This window comes from Scyliorhinus canicula, chromosome 2, assembly GCF_902713615.1.
Source record: "Scyliorhinus canicula chromosome 2, sScyCan1.1, whole genome shotgun sequence".
NCBI classification, from domain to species: Eukaryota; Metazoa; Chordata; class Chondrichthyes; order Carcharhiniformes; family Scyliorhinidae; genus Scyliorhinus; species Scyliorhinus canicula.
The window spans coordinates 229212040-229228901 of NC_052147.1; the positions used below are offsets into that span (position 1 = coordinate 229212040).

General features: G+C 45.8%; 1 protein-coding gene across 3 annotated transcripts in view; it reads right to left on the reverse strand.

The window, feature by feature from the left end:
* csrnp3 (cysteine-serine-rich nuclear protein 3) overlaps window positions 1–16862 on the reverse strand; it is a 349348-nt gene that overhangs the window by 192818 nt on the left and 139668 nt on the right. The window contains exon 2 of one of the 3 annotated variants that reach the window (XM_038789723.1): window positions 4000–4143. The exons of the other annotated variants lie outside the window; for them this stretch is intronic. The gene's annotated coding sequence lies outside the window, so the exon portion shown is untranslated. The remainder of the gene's footprint in view (window positions 1–3999; window positions 4144–16862) is intronic. 3 annotated transcript variants of the gene reach the window in all.

Genomic DNA, 16862 nt, shown 5'->3' on the forward strand with positions numbered 1-16862 from the left:
CTCAGGTTTAAACCACCTCTGGAACGGCGGGCTCAGCGGCGCGGGCAGGCCCCCGGGGTCCTGGGGGGGGCGGGGGGCGATCGAACCCCGGGGGGTGCCCCCATGGTGGCCCCCCCTCAGAGTCCGGGCCAGTGCCCTGGCTGCTCTATTTTCTTCCGCGGCCGCCACGGCCTCCGCCATGGCGGAAGCGGAAGAGAAACCCACATCGCGCATGCGCCGGCAGTGACGTCAGCGGCCGGCTGCCGCTGACGTCACTGCCGGCGCAGGCGCGGACCGGCGAAAGCCTTTCGGCCAGCCCCGCTGCCGGGGGCGCCGGTTTTTTGCGCCGGTCTTCTGGTGGCAACCGCTCCGGCGCTGGCCCCCAAGGGTGGGGAGAATTCCCCACCTTTGGAGAGGCGCGACCCCTGAGTGGTTGGCGCCACTCCCCTACTCCGGGACCCTCCGTCACGCCGGGTAGGGGAGAATGCCGCCCCTTATGGCTGATTCAGGCAAGTGTCTTTGCTAAAATTCTCCCAAGCCACAATGGCATCAAATGCAATCCCAGTGTAGGACTGAACCACCTGGAAGTCTTACATGATTTAACCCAGCAAAATGGAAAGTTGCGAGTTGAATTTCCCACCCAATGTATCCAGAAACGAAGACAGCAGGAACAACTCCATCTGATTAGCAAAAGCTGGGGTTTTGAGTGGAGGATTGGAACAGCGTTCCTTGCAAAATATCTGAAAGCAGAGGGCCGATTTTCTGGCCATTCTCGCCAGCGGGATTTTTCAGTCCCGCCATTAGCAAACCCCACCGCAGGTTTCCCAGCGGCAGGGGGTGGATTCAGTAGGAAATCGCATTGACCAGACGATCCAGCCGCCGGTAAATAGCAGGCCGCCTCCCACCGCCGCCGCGCCTCCCTCATAGTTTAAAAGCTCTTTCAAAATTCTCAGTAGGAAACTACACCTACAATATTTTAATTTAGGTTTTGCTCCGCCTGCAAATGAAATGAAAGATTTATTATTTACACACATTGAAATAAAAGCAAAAAAAAAATGCAATAATTAACCCCTCCCTCACCACACCAATTTATTTTTCAGCAAGGTCAGTGGTGAGCAGTTAAGGAATGGAAAATTTGGTCCTATATTTCTTTAAAATCAAATCTGCGCATGTCAGAAATGATTGGATTTTTAAAAAATTGTTTATAATTTTGGCATCTAAACAGTCTTTTTCTCATCATTCCACATAGTTTTGATTTATGCAGCACCATATAATGCATGGCAAGCTGGCCCCATCATTTATAACAAGTTTCATTATAATGGAAGCTTTGACACATGTTGACTTTATTCCTTCACTCCCGCACAATCTTTCTCTTATGGGAAGTTTTTCTGGACTGTATTGCGAGAATCCACCGGACACACCCATGCACCCAAATGGCATCTCAATATTTTGGTGACTCCAGTGGGCTGTTCGGTGAGGGCTCAAGTTGGCCCATGGGTCAGATTGTGGGGGAGTTTCACAACTGATTGTGGAATCTTAAAGGAAGGTATAAGCAAGGCGTGCAAGAAATATGTGTCACTATTTCAGCAAGCAGCATTTAACTTGTGCAGGGGCAAACAATGAGAGGATTGCAGCTGTCAGGAGAACAGGCACAAATCTCCATCATACTCTTCTGGTCATCACACACCAGGTGAGCATTCATGCCGTTGCCAATGTAAACACAAGGAGGGTGGCAGGGGAACCAAAAATCATACCCAGTGTTACCATTCTTATCGGAGCAAGCAGGATTTACCGTATATACTCGCGTATCCTGCGATCTCACGTCTCATGCGACCCCTAAATTTTCGTCCCCAAAACATGATTTTATCATATATCTTATGTATCATGCGAGTCACTTTTTTGAGATACCAGATGACACTAGGCTAGGCTTTCCACCGTAAACAACCGAATGAGAAACAGCTGTTTTGCTGTTTCTAATCACGATAATAAACAGTTACCTAACACGTAACAAGTACCGTAACACATAACAACGATCGAATACATTCTACCCTTAGCCACTATGGAGAAAAGATCTGCGAAGAAATATACTGCCAAATTGAAGCTGCAAGTTGTTGCCGAAGCGGAACAAAGCAACAACGTTAAAGGTCACATCGAGTGGATTCTGTTGTGAAAGCTGTTCGCGAATCGAACACCGGTATAGCAATCGTTCCAGCTGGCTTGACTAGCGTCGTTCAGCCACTTGACGTATCCATTAATAAGCCATTTAAAGACAATATAAGAAAGAAATGGAATGACTGGGTGATGGAAGGAGAGAAATCATTTACGAAGGGAGGGAATATGAAGGCTGCGGATTTGCCTCTATTGTGTTTGTGGGTAAAAGAAGCATGGGCTGAGATAGCTGGAGATTTGATTGTTAAAGCATTTATAAAATGTGGACTAGCAAATGCTTTGGATGGAAGTGAAGATGATGCTTTATTCAAAGATGCAGGAGAAGAGGATGAAAATATTGAAGACCTGGAAGATGATCAGTATGACGACTGCCTCGATGAAGAAGAATTCCAAGCTTTATTTGATGATGACACTGATAACAATGAAAGCGAATTTGAAGGATTTTAGTTTACCTGTAATAGTTTGTTTTAATAGTGTTTTTATTTTATTAAATGTTAATTAACCTACATATGTATTCCTGTTTTATATTTCATTATGTCCAAAAATAAATATAATAGTTTCATTAACTACTGGGTACTATTTGACTTACCGTAAATGGATACGGTCTGCTTAACAGCCTAACCGCCTAATCTTGGCCAGCACTTCACACCCGCAAATTTTGTATCTCGCGTATCATGCGACCCCCCAAATTTAGGTTACAATTTAGGTTTTCAAAAGTCGCATGATACACGAGTATATACGGTAATTCTCAATAGAATGCAATCCAGCTTTCAACGGCTGAAGTTGTGCATTCTGAATTGGTGTTGGCACAAATCAGAGTTGCCTCACACCATTGTCAATTCAGAATTTCCTGGGCCCATGCCAATAGAATCTGAAGGTAGATTTATAGCCGATGTCCTCACCACCCACCCCGAGAAAACACCCAGCCAGCATATTGTTCCTCTTACCAGCTGTACATCCCTCCCTCTGTATCATCCTTTGGATCACTTGCATAATAGTTGCCATCTGTTCTCACAACTCTTAATTGAAACCTTCCAAACAAATGAAAAAAACCTGCTCATGCACACTCATGTGAGCTACATACACAAACAGCAATTGATTTACACACAGCTTGTGCACATGCAAAAACAAGCTAATTTTAGAAAGTTAAAGCTTTGCAACACAGCAGCTATTTAAATCATGTGATTTCATTCCGCCCCCAATTCAGATTAAAGCTATAGCAGCACTTGTTCGTATAACCTCAAAACATGAGGATTTCTATTCTGAGATTACATAGGATTCATAGGGATGCTCAATGCCAGTTAATTATTCATTGAGGTCAAACTAAAATTAAGTATCTATCTTTCAACAGAAATACCATGCACACGCTAACATCAGAAATACAGCATGGAGTTGAGTCACCATGAAGACTGAACCAAATTAGTCTCTGATTAACGTCATGGTTTGTATAGACACCAGCAGAAGTGTACTGGCCTTAAATGTTAACTGAGGCAGAGGAGTGATTTTGGGACGTGCAGGAGAGAAGCTCCCCATGGAGAGCTCAGCATGAGGCCTGGACCATTTGAATTGCAGGGTCTAATTTAACTATTTTAGTACCGTCTTCCTGCCCAAAACTGGCATGGCTGACGTCAAGACTGATAGGTGGCAGCTGGAAATTAGATTGCGAGCCTCAGGGTGACTCAGTCCCAGAGCTCCAACCCCCTTGGCCATTTCTGGCCAGTTAGTGCCACCTGCTGTGGCTTGGCTGTTGAGCTATTACACTGTGCAGCACTCTTCCAATCTCAACTTTGAAATTAATTTGCAGCACCAAGATGATAATTGGACCATGGCTTTTGAATGTAAAATAGGCACCTGCTTTCCTGTTGTGGGAGCCGCAGTCACCTTGAATGTCAATGAAGGTGAAATGGTGGCAGGCAGGAATATAGCAACCTTTGGTCAGTAATTCAATGCTGGATCATCTTAATATGAAAGCAAAATACTGCACACACTGGAAATCTGAAACAACAACAGGAAATGCTGGAAATAGTCAGCAAGTCAGGCAGCAGCTGTGAGGGAAAACAGAGTTAAGTTTTCAGGTCAATGACACTTCAACAAAGCGAGGAAAGAAGGAAATGTAATATGCTTAGAGTAACTGGAAATGGTGAGGGTGTGGGGGGGAGGGAGGTGCGAAGACAGAGAGAAAAAGAGGGAGGAAGAACAAAATAGTCGGTCTGTGATAGCATGGAGGACTTGAGAGATTAAATGACAATGTTCTCACAGTGAAGTTTCTTCTTCAACTCCATTCACCTCCTCTAATTAAAATATGTTGCTATGGGGGTCCCAACGACAGCTGCCTTTTTTGTACAATTTGTGAAACATTGCTTTACTGTGTCCAATCTATTTCATGCACCTCTGCTCTTACCCTTCCTCCACCCTCCAAGAATCAGGATTGGGTTTCCTAGTTGTCACATTCTCACAAACTAGCCTTCATGTTTAACAGATCATCCTCTGCCATTCCCATAACCACTCGCATGATGGCACCACAAAGCACATCTTTCCCTCTCTTCCCCTTTCAACATTCTGAACGGACTGATTACTGTAAGCAGCCTGGGTTACTCCTCAGTCACCCCAACACCATCTCTTTTTCCTATTGCACCTTTCCATGCAAACACAGAAAATGCAACATCTGACCTTTTACCTCCTCCGTTATCACCGTCCAAGGTCCCAAACATTCCTTCCAAGTAAAACAGTAATTTACTTGTTTTTTTTTCAATTTAGTATACTGTATTTGCTGCTCATGATACGCTCTCCTCGGACAGTACGGTGGCGCAGTGGGCTAGCACTGCAGCCTCACGGCGCCGAGCTCCCAGGTTCGATCCCGGCTCTGGGTCACTGTCCGTGTTTGCGTGGGTTTCGCCCCCACAACCCAAAGATGTGCAGGTTAGGTGAATTGAACATGCTAAATTGCCCCTTAATTGGAAAAAATGAATTGGGTACTCTAAATTTATTTTTAAAAATGATATGCTCTCCTCGGCATTGGGGGAGACTACATGGAGATTGGGCTGTTCACCACTGTTCAGTCCAGACGTGCGAGTCTGGGTGTCCTGTCGCTTTGCATTTCAATTCTCCACATGGCTCCCAAGTCTGACTTTTCTGTCCTTGGCATCTGTATTCACCAAAGAGAATAATTGGGTACTCTAAATTTATTTTAAAAAAGGGTAGCAAGGATAATCCAGGGAACTACAGGCCGGTGAGCTTTACGTCAGTGGTAGGGAAATTACTGGAGAGAATTCTTCGAGACAGGATCTACTCCCATTTGGAAGCAAGTGGACATATTAGCGAGAGGCAGCGTGGTTTTGTGAAGGGGAGGTCATGTCTCACTAACGTGATAGTTTTCGAAGAGATCACAAAGATGATTGATGCAGGTAGGGCAGTGGATGTTGTCTATATGGACTTCAGTAAGGCCTTTGACAAGGTCCCTCATGGCAGACTGGTACAAAAGGTGACGTCCTCAGGGGTGAGCTGGCAAGGTGGATACAGAACTGGCTAGGTCATAGAAGGCAGAGAGTAGCAATGGAAGGGTGCTTTTCTGATTGGAGGGCTGTGACTAGTGGTGTTCCGCAGGGATCGATGCTGGAACCTTTGCTGTTCGATATATATAAATGATTTGCAGGAAAATGTAACTGGTCTGGTTAGTAAGTTTGCGGACAACGCAAAGGTTGGTGGAATTGCGGACAGTGATGAGGACTGGCAGAGGATACAGCAGGATTTAGATTGTTTGGAAACTTGGGCGGAGAGATGGCAGATGGAGTTTAATCCGGACAAATGTGAGGTAATGCATTTTGGAAGGTCTAATATAGGTCGGGAATATACAGTGAATGGTAGAACCCTCAAGAGTATTGACAGAGAGATCATGGTATACATGTCCACAGGTCACTGAAAGGGGCAACACAGGTGGAGAAGGTAGTCAAGAAGGCATACGGCACGCTTGCCTTCATTGGCCAGGGCATTGAGTATAAAAATTGGCAAGTCATGTTGCAGCTGTATAGAACCTTAGTTAGGCCACACTTGGAGTATAAGGTTCCATTCTGGTCGCCACACTACCAGAAGGATGTGAAGGCTTTAGAGAGAGTGCAGAAGAGATTTACCAGGATGTTGCCTGGTATGGTGGGCATTAGCTATGAGGAGAGGTTGAATAAACCTGGTTTGTTCTCATTGGAACGACGGAGGTTGAGGGGTGACCTGATAGAGGGCTACAAAATTATGAGAGGCATAGACAGAGTGGACAGTCAGAGACTTTTTCCCATGGTAGAGGGGTCAATTACTAGGGGGCATAGGTTTAAGGTGCGAGGGGCAAGGTTTAGAGGCGATGTACGAGGCAAGTCTTTTTTACACAGAGGGTCGTGGGTGCCTGGAACTCGCTGCCGGAGGAGGTGGTGGAAGCAGGGATGATAGTGAGGTTTAAGGAGCATCTTGACAAATACATGAATAGGATGGGCATAGAGGGATATGGACCCCTGAAGTGTAGCAGACTTTAGTTTAGACGGGCAGCATGGTCGGCGCAGGCTTGGACGGCCGAAGGGCCTGTTCCTGTGCTGTACTTTTCTTTGTTCTATAGCTTTCCAATGAAGCTCAATACAAGCTCAAGGAACGGTACCTCATCTTTCGACTCAACACTCTACAGCCTTCTAGCCCAATAATGAGTCCAACAATTTCAGATCATAACCTCTGCCTCAATTATCTTGAATCCCTATAGAGCAGATGGTCATTCGACCAATTGAGTCTGCACCGACACTCCGAAGGAGCACTCTACCATGGCCTGCTCCACCGCCCTATCCACATAACCCCATGCATTGACCACGGCCAATCCACCTAACCTGCACATCTTTGGACTGTGGGTGGAAACCTGAGCACCAGGAGAAAACCCACACAGACACCGGGAGAATGTGCAACCTCCACACAGGCAGTCACCCACGGCTGGAATTGAACCTGGGTCCCTGGCACTGCGAGGCAGCAGTGTTAACCACTGCACCACCCAGCTGTCCCATTTTATTTCTTCTTTGCTATTCAGTTTTGTCTCCTTCCGTTCTTTATTCTTTCATGTTGCATTTGGACGGTTGCCCTGCAGCCATTCACACCTCATTTGGACATATTTTTTGTTTCTTTACTGTACTCATTATCACTCCATTTGGCTTCTAAACCATGAATTGTTTCAGTTATTGAATCTCTCCAGCACTCCACCCCATCACAGACTGTCCTTTAGTTTTTCCTCCCCCTCTTCCCTGGACTTGCTCAAAGCCTACTACATTTCTATCTTTCCACTGTTCTGATGAATGGTCCTTGACCAGAAACTTTCCAGGCACGATTCTCACCAATGGACAAGATAGTCAAGAAAGCATACAGAATGCTTGCCTTCATTGGACAGGGCATCAAGTATAAAAACTGGTAAGTAATGCTGTAGAACCTTGGTATGGTCGCACTTGGAATATTGCCCACAATTCAAGTCGCCACACTACCAGAAGGATGTGGAGGCTTTGGAGACGGTGCAGAGGAGGTTTACCACGATGCTGCCTGTTCTGGGGGGTGTTAGCTACGCGGAGAGGCTGAATAGACTTGGACTGTTTTCATTAGAACAACGGAGATTGAAGGGCGACCTGATAGAGATCGATACGATTATAAGGGGCATGGATAGAGTGGATGGGCAGGCACTCTTTCCCAGGGTGGAGGGGGTCAGTCACGAGGGGGCATAGATTTAAGGTCCATGGGGCAAAATTTGCAGGAGCTGTGCAAGGCAGGTATTTTACGCAGAGGGTGGTGAGTGTCTGGAACACATTGCCAGGGGAGGTTGTGGAAGCAGATACATTAAAGGTGTTCAAAAGGCATCTTGACAAACACATGGATAGGATGGGTATAGAAGGATATGGCTCAAGATAGTGCTGAGGGTTTTGGCAAAGGTTGGTATCATAACCGGTACAGGCCTGGAGGGCCCAAGGGCTTGTTCCTGTGCTGTATTGTTTTTTGTTCTTTGTTAGGGGCTAAAATCAAAGTCACTATCTGTTTTTTTGAGGACATGTAATGAATTTCAGTTTAGACCCAGCTTTTGTAAAAAAAATGGCAAATGGTGTGGTTTACGAGGATCCCTGGACGTGGTTACAAAGGTGTTTGGGAGAGGAGGGTAGGGAAGATTTAGAGAAAAATATGTGGGCTGGTTTGCTGACATATTCCTGGCTCTGGCCACTTGACGCAATGTCAGTGCTGGGAAGCAAATTAAAGTTGGCTCGGACACAAGTTACAAAAATTTTCCCCAGACAATGGTATTTCATCAGTGGCGCATGGGATCCCTGCTATTTCTGCAGCTCGTCAACTCATCGGACGACAACAGAAGATTGGAGTACCATGACAATAACATGCAATCTGCCCTTTAAAGTTGAAAATTGGCAGCTTGAAATCATCTCCGGGTTCAGGCTTGCAATGTTATTATTATCTCTTGCAGACCGCAGAAAGCAATCATGCTGGTGGTGAGGAAGTGGTTGCCATTCCCTCCCAACTATTTTGTGCCTCCATTCTGTCCAGGTTTCTCATGCCCTATCTGTATCAGTGTTTCCCTGTGGACACGATGAAGTCTGCCGGCTGAACCATCAATTGTCTGTGCTGAATTATCCTTCTACCTCCTCAACCTGCTTAATGTCCCTAGTTGGACAGCAATCCAAGAAGCTCCCTCTGAATTGGACACCTCCCGGAAGATTGGGGTGGTAGTCCCACTGCTGTGGTGATAATGTTCCTGAGCCAAAAATGGTCCTGCCTTCAAGAAAAAGAAAAGTGAGGCTGGGATTTTCTGCTCCCATTAATCTCAGACAGGTTCAGTGACCGGAGCTGAAAATATCACAAGGCGACGATCACGTTTTATATCGGTGCTAAAGCTTGTCCTGATCGGCCCTCGCGCCGTTAGTGGCAGCCTGCATTGCCTGCCCTTCAATGTCAGAAACCTCATTATAATACATTTGCATCTCATTATGAGGCTCATGCGTAGGAATCATACCACTTCGTCAAAAAAAATCCATCCACGGCGGCGTGATGTCAGATCGGCACGGATCACACCTTGCTCAGAGGTGAGCACAGCCCTTGCAGAACAGCTCCACATATTAAGAGGGCTGATTCAGGGCTACCGGCTCTGACTGTGGGTAACCAGTCTTTGACGTGGAGTAACACTGGAGCAAGATCAGGGTAACACCGGAAAGGTACCAGGGGCCTAATTGGAGGGTACTAGGGTAACGTTCGAAAGATACCAGGGGTCTAGTTGGGGGAGACCGGGTGTAAGACTGTCAAGTGTGAAAAGCACTTCTGCTGCTGGCTGAAGGGCCTCTTTAAAGGGCCTCACAGGAGGAATGGAAGCCTGGGGCAGTACGGTGGTTGGGCAGTCACCACAGACTGACGATTCTACTCAGATCCGGGGGAAAGGGAGGGGTTCTTCTGGAGGCAGGATGTTGACACGGGCAAGGCTAATGCTAATGTCAGTAATCATTGCAGCCAAGACTATTTAGCCCTAACTCAATTAGCACACCTGGGGTCTAACTACTCACACAATCATGCTCACTCAAGCACCACTTAGGTGTGTGAGTGTCACAGATTGCTGCTCAGCAGATAACCCTTGGTGTCCAGACGGTGGGGCCAGTCGCACTTCAAAAGGTACAAGGAGCACACATGGAGAGTGACTGTACATTGTGGGAGACTTCCTCATTCTCACCGAGAAAGAGGCATGATTGATGTGTTGAGTCACTGTGAAAGGACAGCAGTAGTGTGCTGGGAACCTTGCACAAAACGGACAGTGGAAGCTCTGGATTGGACATCCTGCCTTTTTCTGGGGCATGAATCCAGTTTTACGGTTGGGACAACAGGAATTCAGCTCATCACAACAATTAACCATAGAAAGAGTATAATTCGAGAGAGTTTATTTACAGAGGTGAACGCTATCTACAACTGCTCAACACCCATGCCCACGTTGTCCACCTAGAGCTTCTTTCCCTTTCTAGCCCTGCCACGACATCATGGTGCATCCCCAGCATCCACCGCAGAGGTGGAGGCAGTTTGCGGTCTCTCACACCCTGTTATCTGCGATGATCTTGGTGGGCATCTTCTGGAGGGTTCTGACCTGCTGTTGGTACCTTTCCGTGTGGCAATGCCACCCTCCTTGGACTGTGGAGCTGTGCTGAAGCAGTCATAAGAAGGGGGGACACTCCAGGTATCACCTGGGTGCATGGCCCTTGGCTGTGTACCAGCTGACCCTCCTTCCTGTCAGTGCCTGAAGGCCCCTAGTCTCCTTGGGACACAGGGATAGCTGGAGTGAGCTCGCAAAGCCCCACTGTCCTCTGGCTTTGACACTCATGGATGCCAGCAATTGCCTCCACCTTGGAGTGCATGTTCTGCAGCAGTGCAGCATAAAAGTCTTACACCAAGGTCTCCATGGTGGCCGCCATCCTAGTCGACCTGGTTGCATTGGAATGTTGGCACGATCATCTCATATATAAAGCATGCAGACCCCTCCATGCAGCCTTTCAACCAGGCGAGTGTACTGGGCATCACTATCTGATTTTCCAGAGTTTGCCTTTGGAGCTCCAGCAATGAGGAATAACTGAGTCCAGAGGCACGTCACCTGACTGAGACTTAGCAGATTCCTGGCCTCCAGCAATCCTCCGAGTGCCAGCATCGTGGATACCGCTGCCGTGGATCTGAAAGTGTGATGTGCTCACCAGATTGAGACGCCCAGGCTGGTGTAGAACCAGGTCTTACCAAGGTGTGTGCCTCTGTGGAGCGTGTGGGTGTGCACGGTGATGGGTTTTCCATGTTGGGGACCATAAATTCCTCTTCTGCTGTCGGGGCTGGAGTTAGGGACCTGGCTGGTGTTCTCCTTTGACTGCTTCCCAGATGTGCCTATAAAATAAAGGAGGGCATTAGTGTATGACAGGGGCCTTTAAAAACAGGAGACTTGACTCACAGACTTGTTGCCTGATGGATGATGCAGTGCTGGATCCTCGCTTGGTTTATCACCACTGACCTCACCATCAGCACAGGAGCGATTGACATCCTGTCTTCAAAGTCCTCGAGGACATTCAGCTCTGGCATTCCTGAATCCACCCGTGACCTCTCCTTCTTGTTGTGAGCCAACTTGTTCTGCATGGAGTCAGATGGAGAGGTGCAAGCAGGACACATTCCAGGGCGGATGATAAGGATGCCTCGTGAGTGGGACCAGCGAGGTGATGAGGACATGACCCACAGGGGAGATGAAGGCATGCATGGGAAAGCGAGTGGTGGTTTCCCTTGAGCTGATGGGGAGTGCGATCCCTGTGGATGTGTGATGCATTTGTGAGTGCGTGACTGTGTGAGGCGAGAGTGATAGTAAGAGTGACTTATCCTGGCAGAATGGAGGAGGTCAATCATCCTCTTCCTGCACTGGATGGCTGTCCTCTTCTGCAGGACATTAGCGTTGACCATGACTGCCAAGTCCTCCTGTGCTGGTGGGTTGGTGACGTTGCTGGCTGTTTCTCTTCCTGTGCATCAGTACAGCTTATTACGTTGGGCCTCTACTGCATCCATACATCTCCCCAGGCAGACATCCAAAATCTTGGGAGCAAATGTCTTGGCAGCGATCATTTCCTGGAGACCTAATAAGTGTGGCAGGTACACACTGCAGCGGCCTTTACATTTGGCGCTCCAATAACTGCAGCACTGAGGTGATGGCGCAGTGGGCGAATCAGAGGCCATCCCACCAGTAATAGAGTGTGGAACCTGTGGATAAAAATTTTTAAATATATAAATTTAGAGTACCCAATTCATTTTTTCCAATTAAGGGGAAATTTAGCGTGGCCAATCCACCTATCTGCACATCTTTGGGTTGTGGGGTGAATTCCACGCAAACACGGGGAGAATGTGCAAACACCACACGGACAGTGACCCAGAGCTGGGATCGAACCTGGGACCTCGGCGTTGTGAGTCAGAGTGCTAACCACTGTGCCACCGTGCAGCCACGTGGATGAAAATTTTTGGCACTAAGTGTTGCTCTATTCGGGAAAAAAAGCCGCCATTGCCGTCAGCGGGCTGGACGCCACTCTTCCCTCCCGCCTTTGCTGATTTCCAGGAAACTCTCACCCAAGTTGCTGAAATTCAGCCCATGGTATCAATAGCAGCAATTGAGAAGAATATGGACCTGTGCCACTGATTTGTATCTTATAACACGTCCCACATACTGAATTTTTCGAACACATCTTTCTCAGCTGTAAACTATCCACAAGAATAAAATTATAATACTACATGTTGCACAGCAGATTTATGTTGCTATTCTGTAGAAATATCACATTATCTTTGCATTTTAAAAGCAAATCACAAAAAAGCTGCCCTAATTAATCTAAAAGCTAATATAATTTGTTAGGTACGGTTTCGATTGTACACATCAAACACCGTATTACCTCTCTACCTCAGCTTGTAGTAATCCAGGTCCAGAAACCCTTTTCTCACTTGCATACATGACTAGAAAACATACAAACCAAACCTTGATTTACTTAATTAGGTCCTGCTATATGACCAAAACACATTCTACGTATTGCCAGTCACTTAATATGCGCTCCTTATTAATATGTTCACAAAATAGTTATATCTACTATTGACGTACTTCCTAAAGTGGATACCCTGGAAAACTGAAATTTATTACTTTTAGACAGGTAATAAATTGTGAATATATATAAAAAAGTGGGGTAATCTTAATGCTACATTTTTTTACTATAAATCACTTTAACTTAACAAAAACAGTGAAAAAGTTACAAAATAAGTTGCTGTTTTGTTAACTATGAATGATAAATACAGCATTTTGAATGCAGTATTATTCCCATTTATAAAGGTTGCATGTGGTTGATTTAAGACTTTACTCCAGATTTGCTCTAACCGGCCTGATTAAGCTTCCAGTATTAATCTACATAAGTATGTAGACGACTGCAGCCAATTGAAAGCAACATGATCCAGGATGAATGCAATCACTCAGTAATCGAGTCCAAGCCTATTTATGCTCTAAATCGGCTTGATGCATGCCGTAGTGTTACAACTTCATCAGTGACTGGGGACCCCGATCCCACAGCTTCATGACATTAACTCAGTTTGCACATACTAAAGCTGCACTGCATTACAATTGTGGAACTGCTAGGTTTCACTTTTGAAACACAGACTGGCAAAGAAACTCAGCTGGGTTTGGTGCTTGTATCGCTACAAAACAACACAGTAAATAATGGGGGATCCTTGATCGCAAACAAGATGCTTACACAGATTTAATCATGAAAGAATCAATGCAGATATTGTGCCCTCCTTCAGCTATTATGCTGCAGCTTATTAGAGGTTATATAGTGGTGATGTTGGCTTCCCTACAGCAGAAATTTAATTGCTTCAGGGAATGTTCCAGTTATACAGTGATGCTGTGGCATACCCATGTCAGTGTTTAATACAAACTCCAACCTCATGATAAATCCAATGGAAGATTAGCTAGCATCGGGAACGCTTCCTTGATGAGCAAATTCCTATTGCATTTCAACTGAAAAATAGCATTGCCTTTAGACAGGCTACAATAATATTCAGTGCAGAGTTTTTTTTTGAAGTTACCATTTTGCATCTCCTTGATAAAAGATAAAGCATCAAATGGTTATTTGTGACAATGATTGGGCAAGTGTGGGGTGCTTCTTTTCTGTGTGTTACTTCAGGTTTGCTGTTAACATTGATGGAGTTATTTAAAATCACTTATTTTAGAGAAATGTTTCACAAATGTTGCTCACGCGTTTTTGCATTTTACAACAATTGCAGACATTTCAATCGAGAAATGTTGCCTGAATATTATCATTTGCATCTTTTCTACTTGAAAGGGTGTCCTATCCTCAATTCAAGGGGTCTTCATAAGGGTGGGCGGCGGAAGCACTCCTGCTCCCCCTAGCATATAAACAGTGATGTCATAAAATTTACTGTGCAGAAGGAGACCATTCGGCCCATCGAGTCTGCACCGACCCTTGGAAAGAGCACCCCACTTAAACCCAAGCCTCCACTGCATCCCCATAACCCAGTAACCCCACTTAATCTTCTTGGAAACTAAGGGCAATTTATCATGGCCAATCCACCTAACCTGCACATGTTTGGACTGTGGGAGGAAACCGCTGCATCGAAGGAAACCTAAGCAGACATGGGGAGACCGTGCAGACTGCGCACAGACAGTGGCCCAAGCCGGGACTCGAACCTGGGACCCTGGAGCTGTGAAGCAACAGGTCTAACCACTGTGCTACCGTGCCACCCATAAAGGTTACTTTTTCCCTGAAACTGTCCTCACCTTCCTTCAGCTGTTGGTTAAGGCCTGGCTCATCCAGCCAGTCAGTGCTAACCTGCAATGCAAAATATGTTCGGAATGACAACCTTCCTCCCGAGAGTGCACTGGTTGCCTGTCCCTTGTCTGATGAAACCAGAAGTGGGAGGCTTGGAGACGTGTTGGTCTTGGATTGATGATTTAAAAAAGTAACATCTGACCTGACTCTAACTCACACGTTTTAGGTGTTAAAATTCAGCCTTGCTCTCAATTTTATTTGAGATCAAATATACAAAAACAGATTGTTGCATTTGTGGGTTTGTACTACATAACCCTTTATATGTGGGAGGAAATTGAGATTGAGAATAAGTAGGTATAACAAAATTATCATTCGAGGGGATTTTAATTGTTCGTTCATTGATTGGCACTGGGAGAGAGTAAATTCAGAAATTTGGATAGGATTTCTAAAATATGTGCACAACTCCTTCCTGGGGCACAATGTTTATAATGTATAGAAATGGAGAGGTCTTAATTGCTCCAGTTATGAATACTGAAACATCAGGTAGATGAGTTGAAATGGTAAGATTTAAGGCCCAAATTTAAAAAAAGGTTAGTTCAAAAACAAGAGGAGGAGACACGATCAGGATAGAGTTATTAAAGATGTGGTGTGAGCAAAGGCGAGATGGGAAGAAAAATTGGAATTGAAGATCAACCAAGGTTTTTTGCTGAAATGCAGATTGTAAAATTGCAAAATAATACGTAATATTAAAAAGGAGACTACTTCAAATTGTATGATGCTGCGGATAAATAGAGTAAATGGCATCTGCAGATAAAATAATAATGACAGATCTAACAGATTAGAAGGAAAAAGTTAAGAGGGATCATGTAAAAAGGAGAGAAACTCAAAAGATATATTATACAAATACATAATTTAATAAGATAATTACAAAATGTGAGGTGACACCCGAGAGGAGGGAAAACTCAGTTAGTGGAGGAAAAATGGAAATTGGCAGCGTTACAAGTATTCTGTATTGGAATTTATGATAGAGAAGAATATTGAAACTTTACAGTGAGTCAAATGATATTGTTCCTAGGAATGAATGGAAAGTGTTAAACTAAATGAAACCAACGGAGTACCCTATTTGGTATAGATTCCAAGGGAGACATTAGGAACAAAATAGTAGAGGTCGAAATATTATATTTTGGGTTTTAGTGAGAGTGGATGTGTACTGGACAACTGGAGAATAACCATGTTGTATCTAATATAATGCAGTTGCTGGCCTGTAATATACCAAGTCAGGAAAACGCACATTCATGTCTTCCAGCGATGGATCCCTCAATCACTTGGGCAGAGGTCAGGGGTCAGGAGGCTGCGCAGCGCGCACGGTAGGCATGTAGCACACTGATAACGTTGTGTTCGCAAAGAGCGACGAAGTTGGGGCTGTTCGACTGGTGAGGCATTCGGTGCTATCAGCATAGTGGCCCAGTGCCCGTGTCTGATCCAGCGTCGCTGACATCGCTGGAATGACTCGCAGGCATGGCGATAATCTCGGCTTCCTAACTTCCGATGGCTGGTGGATACAGCGGGGTTTTGGGGATACCCTGAGGTGGCACGGGGCATAATGTCCGGATCAAGAGTGGGGTCTCTGGGTGTTGTCCCGGCAGCTTTTGGTCCCGTTGGCGCATGTGGTCCAGGAGGCGGTGTGCTTCATTTCACTGGGCCTAGAACGTGCAGGACGCTGGCCTTGATGCGCGGACGATGACACCAGGGATCCATGCATGTCCCGTCCCAAAATTTTGGATGTAGGCCATGTCACCTATTTCAAAGATGCAAATTTTTGGGCAACGACAGGAATTCCTTCTGGCGCTGATGGGCCCACTCCCCGACGTCGGGGAGGACCAGACTGAGCCCTGAGCCATGGCCCCATGAGCAATCCCACTGGCATGATACCAGTCATGGTGTGCGGCGCTGTGCGCTACCTAAAACGAAAGTGCACCTACCGTGTCTCCCAGGATCCTGCAGGCATCTTTTTAGAACATAGAACATAGAAAAATACAGCACACAACAGGCCCTTCAGCCCACGATGTTGTGCCAAACTTTTTTCCTAGATTAAGAACAAATTAATCTGCACCCCATCATTCTACCGTAATCCATGTACCTATCCAATAGCCGCTTGAAGGTCCCTAATGTTTCCGACTCAACTACTTCCACAGGCAGTGTATTCCATGCCCCCACTACTCTCTGGGTAAAGAACCTACCTCTGACATTCCCCCTATATCTTCCACCATTCACCTTAAATTTATGTCCCCATGTAATGGTTTGTTCCACCCGGGGAAATAGTCTCTGACTGTCTACTCTATCTATTCCCCTGATCATTTTATAAACCTCCATCAAGTCGCCCCTCATGCTTCT